Genomic DNA, 8,603 nt, shown 5'->3' with positions numbered 1-8,603 from the left:
TAATTGTCACAGTAATTTTACATTATTTATAATCAATGATACATATTTGTATATAGACAGCTATTATATACGTAGAATGATAATGATAATGTCATTATTTTAATAATTATTGAGAACTTTTCTAGCTTGTAAACAAAAATACGTTTCCTGATTTGAAAAAAAATAATTTTATTTTGTATCTTTATTTACTCTAAACAAATAATTATAATATTTATAGGAACAAGATCAGGGGCCGCCAGTTACCATAATTAAGCCGGGACCCCATCCGCAATTGCGAAGATTCTTTGATGACAGTACACAATTTTGATGTATAAAAATGAAATGGTTGACAGTAGTTAATTAGATACCTAGCTAGTTATAAGTAGATATGTGACAGACTTTATGGTTTTTAAATAGTTTTATCTTTATAAACTATTAGGTATATGTTTTGTTATATACATTAATATATAAATAAAAAAAATACAGTCGGATGGATATAGGGCTATTTAAAACATTTCATTCGAATTTTCAAAAATAAAAATTAAAAATTACATAAAAAAAAAATTGAAAAAAATTGAAAGTCATACTATAATATTCTATAATATATTATAGAGTTATACAGTTATCAAATAAAATACCATTTGATATATGTTTATACTGTATATTTTACTGTGGGTATAGCTATCTTAAAGGGTCATAAACCGTCGCCGTAATTTGTTTAGGTACGTTTTCCCTGCAGCGTCTGGACGCGGCCGTGCTGTTCCACTGTTTGACACTGCAGGGAAACCGTATAGCTTTACGGTAAAATACGACACGATAATGAGTATTAAACTTCAATCAAACTCGATCACTGTTGCTTCCAAAATATCAAAATACTATGTAATTATCTAAGAAATAAATATAATGATCATGCAATTTTAAACTGAGACTTACAGTGTAATGGGTACAATAGTATATTATCATGTAATACAATTTATTTCTGCGCTTTTATGCCACTACACTAAGGTACAAACGAATTTTTGGTATTAGCCTATCAAAAAAATAGACGATTTGTACTTTTGGTTTTCGCCGATAATATTATTTGGTTTTAAGCAGCGTGTTGTGAGTTTGGATAAAAAAAAAATGTGTGAGTTATAATATAACACTCCGCATTATTACTATTGAAATATAAATATGTAACGCAGCAGTATCTAAACGCGGGTACAATGATATTACAAGTTGTAACTTATTAAAAATTCTGTTAACTATTAAGTTGTTAAACTTGTAAGTTATATTATAATACATTTTGACGAAGAAAGACGTGTCCAGGTGCGTATAATAAATAATTATATAGGTATATACAAGCAACCTCCCCAATGCACCAACGATATTCACTTTCCAATCGAACAAGATACTGAAGTTGAAAATCGAAGCATTATTTCGACTACTTATCGTGTACACAGACACAAAAAAAAATAATAATAAAAAAAAAGACACACATCATTGTAAAATCAATACATTCATCGTTCCACTCAGAATCTAAAACTAATTTGTGGTTAAATTTTATAAAATGTTCAAAGGATTAAAAAATTACAACAATGTTCCATGTAAACAAACGTGATGAGAGTTGGGGCAGCTGGCGCTGTAGACCTGGGGTCAATAAAGTTATTTTGTTGTAATTTTATAATATTTTTCATCAAATTACAGGGAACGGTCTTAATAATATTTAATAACAATATAAAATATCCACAATGCCAAATCGTCACCGTTCAGATTAATTTTTTGTATACAATGAGATTTTATCATTGAATTCAAATATAATACTATCCATTATACAGTTACTTGTAACATACTGTACAGCAGAGCGACATCCAATTGACCACCTTTTTTTATCCGAAATAAAAAGGTTTTCTACAACCCGCATAGAAAATCCGTTTAATTATTTTATTTCAAATGATTGTAGGTATAAAATAATTTGTAAATTCATTGTGCGTAAGTTCACAGTACACATTTTACACACTACCACTTGTGTATATATTTATATTTATATATATAAAGGGTGTACAGATAGAACTGACTTTTGGAATAACTTTTGCTCTAATCAATATCTTAAAACTTTTTTTTATATTTATAATTTATAGTCACTTGCGCAACACTTGTAATAAAAAAAATTATTTTTAATTTTTACTACTATAAATAAAAAAATTTAAATTTGGTTTAAATTTTTTGAATAAATTCAAAATAGTCAATTTGTGAATCTAATTATAAGAATGATTTGGGTGGTAAAACATTTATTTAAAGCAAGTAGTTTATTTTTTAGAATTTTTTAAAATATCAATATTTTTTCGATTAAATTAATCTGGAAGGAAATAATTTTTTTTTAAATATTATTTTTGGAAATTTGCTAACATGGATATATTTCTTAAACTATTTACTAATCATATAATTTTAACAATTTTTGTCACACGTTTAAGTAGCATACATTTTTTTTTTTTGGTCAAGTCTTTCTGTTACAGCTTGTATATATATTACATGAAATTCTAGTAGCGGTCACACATTTTGAGCACCACTATACGTGATATTATGATATTGAAAACCGAGATTTTTTCATCGTTAACTATAAACGACTGCAGATAGTGAATTTACGATCATACCAAAATCGAGTAGGTATCTACCTACATTTTTATATAAAGTATGGAATAATGTACGTTATATCTGTAAAGGACATATAGGTAGACAGTGCCTTGCAATACCCAGACGATATACATTGCACAAGATGCCATTAATCATTATATTACATGGTCGCCGCCGACGACCGGAAATAGAAGGACAACGACAAAAAACATACTGTCTAAATTCCAATAATATATAGTTTATGAGATAAGTACGATGGGTCTAAAGGTTCTTTTCTATATATACAATTAGCTTTCCGGTCTACTAGACGTCACTCAAAACACATACTACTGTGCCCTGCTACAGGACCTATCTATATACAATAGTAACATCTAAAAATATATCACTAAACTGCCTCGCACACATTTTTTTCTCCAACCTTTAAAAATAATATGTTATTGTATTTGTTTTTATCGATCGAAGTACTCAATTCCAAAAGCTAAATTCACATACCGCCCGCTGATTAAATATATATATATATATGATGCACTCCCGATTTGTAGGTACGTGCAAACGTCTTATGGTGGTCCATATCATTATATACCACATTATATTCTATTATATTACGAAATTTTTCTTTTTTCTGCCGGTGTGACCATAAATATTCTGAAGATGTGACAGAGGGTATTCGTAGAATTTAAGGACTAACTGTATACAATACGTTTATTGTACATAATACGCTTGCGTTCAGGGTTCAATAAGTAGGTAACGAGGGCCGTTAGTGAATTTCGTCTCTAAAAAAAAGAGAAGGTAATTTTACCTTCTGTGTGGTCTATATTATGTGCAAAACCGTTTGTTGTTATTTTTGTCCTACTAACGCATCACATAAACCATAGATGGGCAACTATTTTTCACTGGCCTGTGATGCAGTTCAATTTAATTTTTAAAATATAAAATGTTGAGATGTTTCTGTATTTAATAATAATAATAATTTATTAATTTTCCAACAAGCAATATTTCACGGATGTATTACTAAATAACAAAGTTTGTTGGATCAACTCTAAAGTCAAATTGTATTTCATTATATTATATTTATAAAATTATTAAAATCGATAAAATGTTTATCGTAACACGTATATTTAAATTTCTTATCTACTATTGATTTTCAATCGTTAGCTATAAAAATTAAACATTTTATACATTAAAAAAAAAAAAAGGTTGGTAAGTGCATGTCGCTCTGCTGTTCACTAGGTTCCAATTGGGTCACTGTATAATGGATGGTATTAAATTTGAATTCAATTTTATAATATCATTGTATAAGAAAAATGATTGTAATAACTTAAAAATGCGATGAACATAAAGACGACTCCTGTCGTAAGTTATATTAAAATTAAATGTTATGGTAGTAATATTAAGCTTTTACCTTCCTCCAGGTGTTCGGAGGGCTCTCGAGATCGTGTATTCGAGAATTAGATTAAATATACTGTGCAATATAATTTATGTAAAAAGAACATATAAAGTAATAACTGCAATCAATATAAGATATTATATTAAATGCCTTACCTGATTCGCAGTTGTTAATAGATAATGTTGTAAGAGTTTTAGGTTTTAGGTGACACAAAGTAATACTTCAAATACACAAATTGAAATAAAGAACGCACTAATTTTGGCTTATCATAAGAAGTCCGGTTGTCGCTCGTTGAAATCGGTATCGATATTTTGAGAGGTTGTTACTCTTCTATTAGTGGCTGGTGCTCATGCACTCATTTAAGGGACGACACGGATATGTCTACCAGAGAGTGGTAGGCGGTTTTGTCAAAGGTTTTTGTACTTCCCGGAATTAGATTTCTCTTCAACGGCAAAGACCTTTTTGTCTGTGACAATAGTTTTATTAGGGATGCCTGGTTTCTACGAACGACAGTCCGGCCATTATTTATTATTTTGTAAGATTTTAGTTTATTTATTGTAATGGTGTGTGAGCATATCATTACACGATTCTGAGCGGAGACAGTATGTCAGTCTAGGTATAAGACATATTATATACTTATCTAAGGTATTAAAAAAAAATTGACCTATAATAGGTACCTATAATAATTTCAGTAATTTGAAAATCGAAGCATTATTTCGACTACTTATTTAGGTTTTTTAGATTTTATTTCCCAAGGGTTCAACTGACTTTTTCTTTATTGAAATTACAATTTATTTAATTTCAATTTTTATTCAGTTACTTTTTTATCCATTTTAAATTTTTTATCCTATTAACATAATATATACATATTTTTTTTTTACTGAACTTGGCTTCTTTTATTGAAATTAGATTTTTTATTAAATATTATTTTTCATCCAACCCTTTTTTATTCAGTTACTTTTTTATCCATTTTAAATTTTTTATCCTATTAACATAACATATACATATTTTTTTTTTTACTGAACTTGGCTTCTTTTATTGAAATTAGATTTTTTTATTAAATATTGTTTTTCATCCAACCCTTTTTTTATTAATATGTATTTATTTATTATTCAATATAAACGTCCAAACGTACGTTAAAAAATTATAATATTATAATATTTATTCAACTTACAGGCTAGGTATAATAAATAAGAACAATATCAAATATCCAGACTGACAAACTATCACCGTTAAGAATCGTTTTTCTTTTTTATATTATATTATTTCATTAAATTAAAGTTTAATACTATCAATTATAGTATTATACATTGACCTACTTGTAACCTACTGTACAGCAGATTGTCATCCACTAACTTAATTTTTTTTTATTCGTTTCTATGGTGATAAACTAAGCGTTAGAAATTAAAATCCCGTTTTTAGCGGATTTTCGTAATTTGTCGGTGGTTTTTCCCGTGGAATTAAATAACTATTAAGAAAATCAAAAAATGACCTCTTTAAAGTACCACCTTGATCCAATTTTCTAAAAGATAAGATACTTTGTTGAAATCGAAGCACTCTTTCTGTCAGACATTTTTTATACAATATTAAAAAAAAAAAATTAAAATTAAAAATTAACACCAATGTAAAACCACTAGCTTCCTCGCTTCACTCAGAATCTAAAATATTAAAGCGCTAATGGATTTAGTCATTAGTCATTACAAGACTTTTAAATGTTTTACTTAGCTACCTACTTCTTACACAATACACATAGTCAATATTTACCCATATTATTAATATAGACATACGTTAATTATATAGGTAGTAATCTTTCAATAACTGTAATTATTGAAGACTTATAATCTTTCGTACCACTATTATGATGATATAATTTTCTACAATATTGTTATAATTAACATTATTTAGTTAAGATAGTTTTTTTTCATTCATAATATAATATAAAATAGTAAATTATTTTACGGAAATTTTAACATTTTGTTTATTGACTATTTTTTTTTTTATTTTTTATTTTTATTAGCTTTAAGTACATTAACTATTATAGCTCAACAATTAACTTAATTATACAATTATACAGTATTGATATAACAATAAAAACAAAAAATTACAATTAAATAATATATAAAATGATACCTGCACGTAAGGCACGTATTTAGTGTTATATTTTTATAAGTGAAACGATGAACCTGTTTAATTAAATAATAATATGTTAGTGAGGGGAAGATATGAAAAGAAAAAATGGATCAATATTAATAGGACAAAATTCCAAAAGTGATTAAGGAGAAATCGTACCTTTGACGATAAGAGCATTTAGGACTGAAGAGAGAAGTGAGATTAGTGGACTGATAAGTGAATTTAAGTTTGAAATGAAATGCGAGAACGAAACAGAGATATATTGAGAATTTTCGTTGCTGGTAGCTTAAGCGTAAGTTTTTGTATGCGATTTCGGATATGAACCAGGACCCATAGTTGGTATGACTGTTGCAGGGGTCTTATTTTTTTCTTTTTTTTCTGAGGCTGACTTAAAGATTTGATACCCCCATTAGAGTTGGCCCTGTGGTCCAAAGAGCACAGGGCACATTTAGCTGGACTGTTTCGATCCTTGGTGCAATTTTCTGAGTGGGGATTTTCACCACATTTGACACATCGAGAGGTATGATTGCAATAATTTTGAGTGTGGCCATAAGACTGATAATTATGGCATTGCGGAGGGCCGCGTTTTTTTCTGTGAGGTTTTTCTACAACCACTATTGTGTTATGCAATGACGTAATGCAAGGAATGGGATACTTATAAAGACCAAAACTAATAAATTAATTAAGAAAAATATTATACTGGACGTGTTCTGCCGTGATACTTTCAGAAAATCGATTAAATAGTTTTTGAGTACCTACCTATTATATAACCTACAAACATTGCATATTATAATATTCAACTCTCATAATATTATTTGTTTTAAAATAAATTTCTTTATTCGATACCATAAACGCGACGATTTGATACAACCGTCTCGCCAGCAACGTTTAAAACACCCTTTCATCCTACCTCATCATCTTGCCCGAGTAACCAATGCCAACCATTTATACAGACTGAGCAGCCCATCACTGTCTGACCCCCTCTGGCGATGGCTATGCGTTCTTTGATTAGCCGACAGTCGTCGTTGGCATCGGTGTCTGCCGTCGTTGGGCGTCGGCGCGGCGCCGGTTTTGCCACCGTGCATACAGAAAATCATAAAAAAACATCGCGGTTTCTCGCGATTATTAAGCAATAACAAGATGTAGAAACAAAAATGGTAACAATTCGCAAATGATTTTAAATTTACTAATAAATATTAGTCGAAAAGGGATATTTCATTGTAAAAATTATAATGATTATTAATTTTGCCTATGAATTAAAAACGTACGGTTACATTAAAACCTACCACTATCGTATATTTTTGCTTTTATTGGTAGCATTGAAGTATTGAATTATTGAAATATTTGGTCTCTAAAAAAATATTTTGAGCTATTTCTACAGATTCCACATTTTCGAGAAAATTTAATACAATGCTGTTAATATATTGTTAGGATATTTTTTGATCCATTTTTATAATTTGGTGGTACTGGTTGATAACGGACTTGGTTTTTATACTAAAAATATATATACAAGGTGAATTAAAATTAGCTTATATAAATAAAATATCACAGTGAATAAACAAGCCTCGGTGGCGCAGAAGGCAGCGCGTAAGTCTCATAATCTTAAGGTCGTGAGTTCGATCCTCACCCGGGGCATAGATTTTTTTAATTTTTGTTTTTTATTGTTACAATAAAGAGTCCAAATATTTCGAAAATTTTTGACATTTGACATCTAGAATTGCACCGTAAATCACGAGAACAGTTATTAAATTTGTTATTTAATTTGATTCCTCTAAACTATACAAGTGTTATAAAGAATTTTTAGTGTTGTACAAAACTGTTTAATTTAAAAATACTTATTGGTTATTACTATATTTAGAATTTACATTAGAATATAACATTATTTTTCTGTGAATTAAATAAAATTAATATGTAAACATTGTACTGTTATAAATCATTATAGCCATATTCTGGCATTTATAAACGTTTATTTATAATTTCATAAGTTCTTATGTGTTCTTTATATATTATACAGTGGCGTAGACGGGGGAAGTGCGGAGGAGGCCGCAGCCCCTCCCTCACGAAATGCTGAGAAAATAAAAAAATTATTTTAATGGTCTATGATAGTCACTCAAAAATTCTTAAATTGTATTCAAAATATATTAAAATGTACTAAAAGTATTAACACTTTTCAGCTATCTATCTGTGCTAGTACGTATTTAATGTGGAAAATTGTAAAAGTTGAACAGCACCCCCCGAAAAAAAATTCAATCTAATTTTTAAATTAACGGAGCTACACGTGTTATTCTGAGCGTAAAATTTACTATTTTACGCATTTAAAAGACTGAGAAACACATGCGTTTATCAGCCATCAGGGCTGTGGTAAACTCTCCCGATTGTATATGTTAAACTCTCATGATTTTTAAAACTAATAAACTCTCCCGGGTCAACTTTATGTTTACCTGAAGGAAATGTGTAAGCTGTCCCGAGTTATTTTAAATGTTTTTACTACCCT

The 8,603-nt window shown here is 28.9% G+C and overlaps 1 non-coding gene across 1 annotated transcript; it reads left to right on the top strand.

Moving 5' to 3' along the window:
• The first annotated feature begins 7,671 nt into the window (after positions 1-7,671).
• Positions 7,672-7,744, top strand: TRNAM-CAU. The gene has a single exon. It is a non-coding gene; the product is annotated as a tRNA-Met (tRNA).
• Positions 7,745-8,603: the final 859 nt, after the last annotated feature.

The sequence above is a fragment of the Acyrthosiphon pisum genome, chromosome X (genome assembly GCF_005508785.2).
Source record: "Acyrthosiphon pisum isolate AL4f chromosome X, pea_aphid_22Mar2018_4r6ur, whole genome shotgun sequence".
Taxonomy (NCBI): Eukaryota; Metazoa; Arthropoda; class Insecta; order Hemiptera; family Aphididae; genus Acyrthosiphon; species Acyrthosiphon pisum.
Note: the sequence above shows the minus strand (reverse complement) of the source record. Positions and strands in the feature narration are given on the sequence as shown.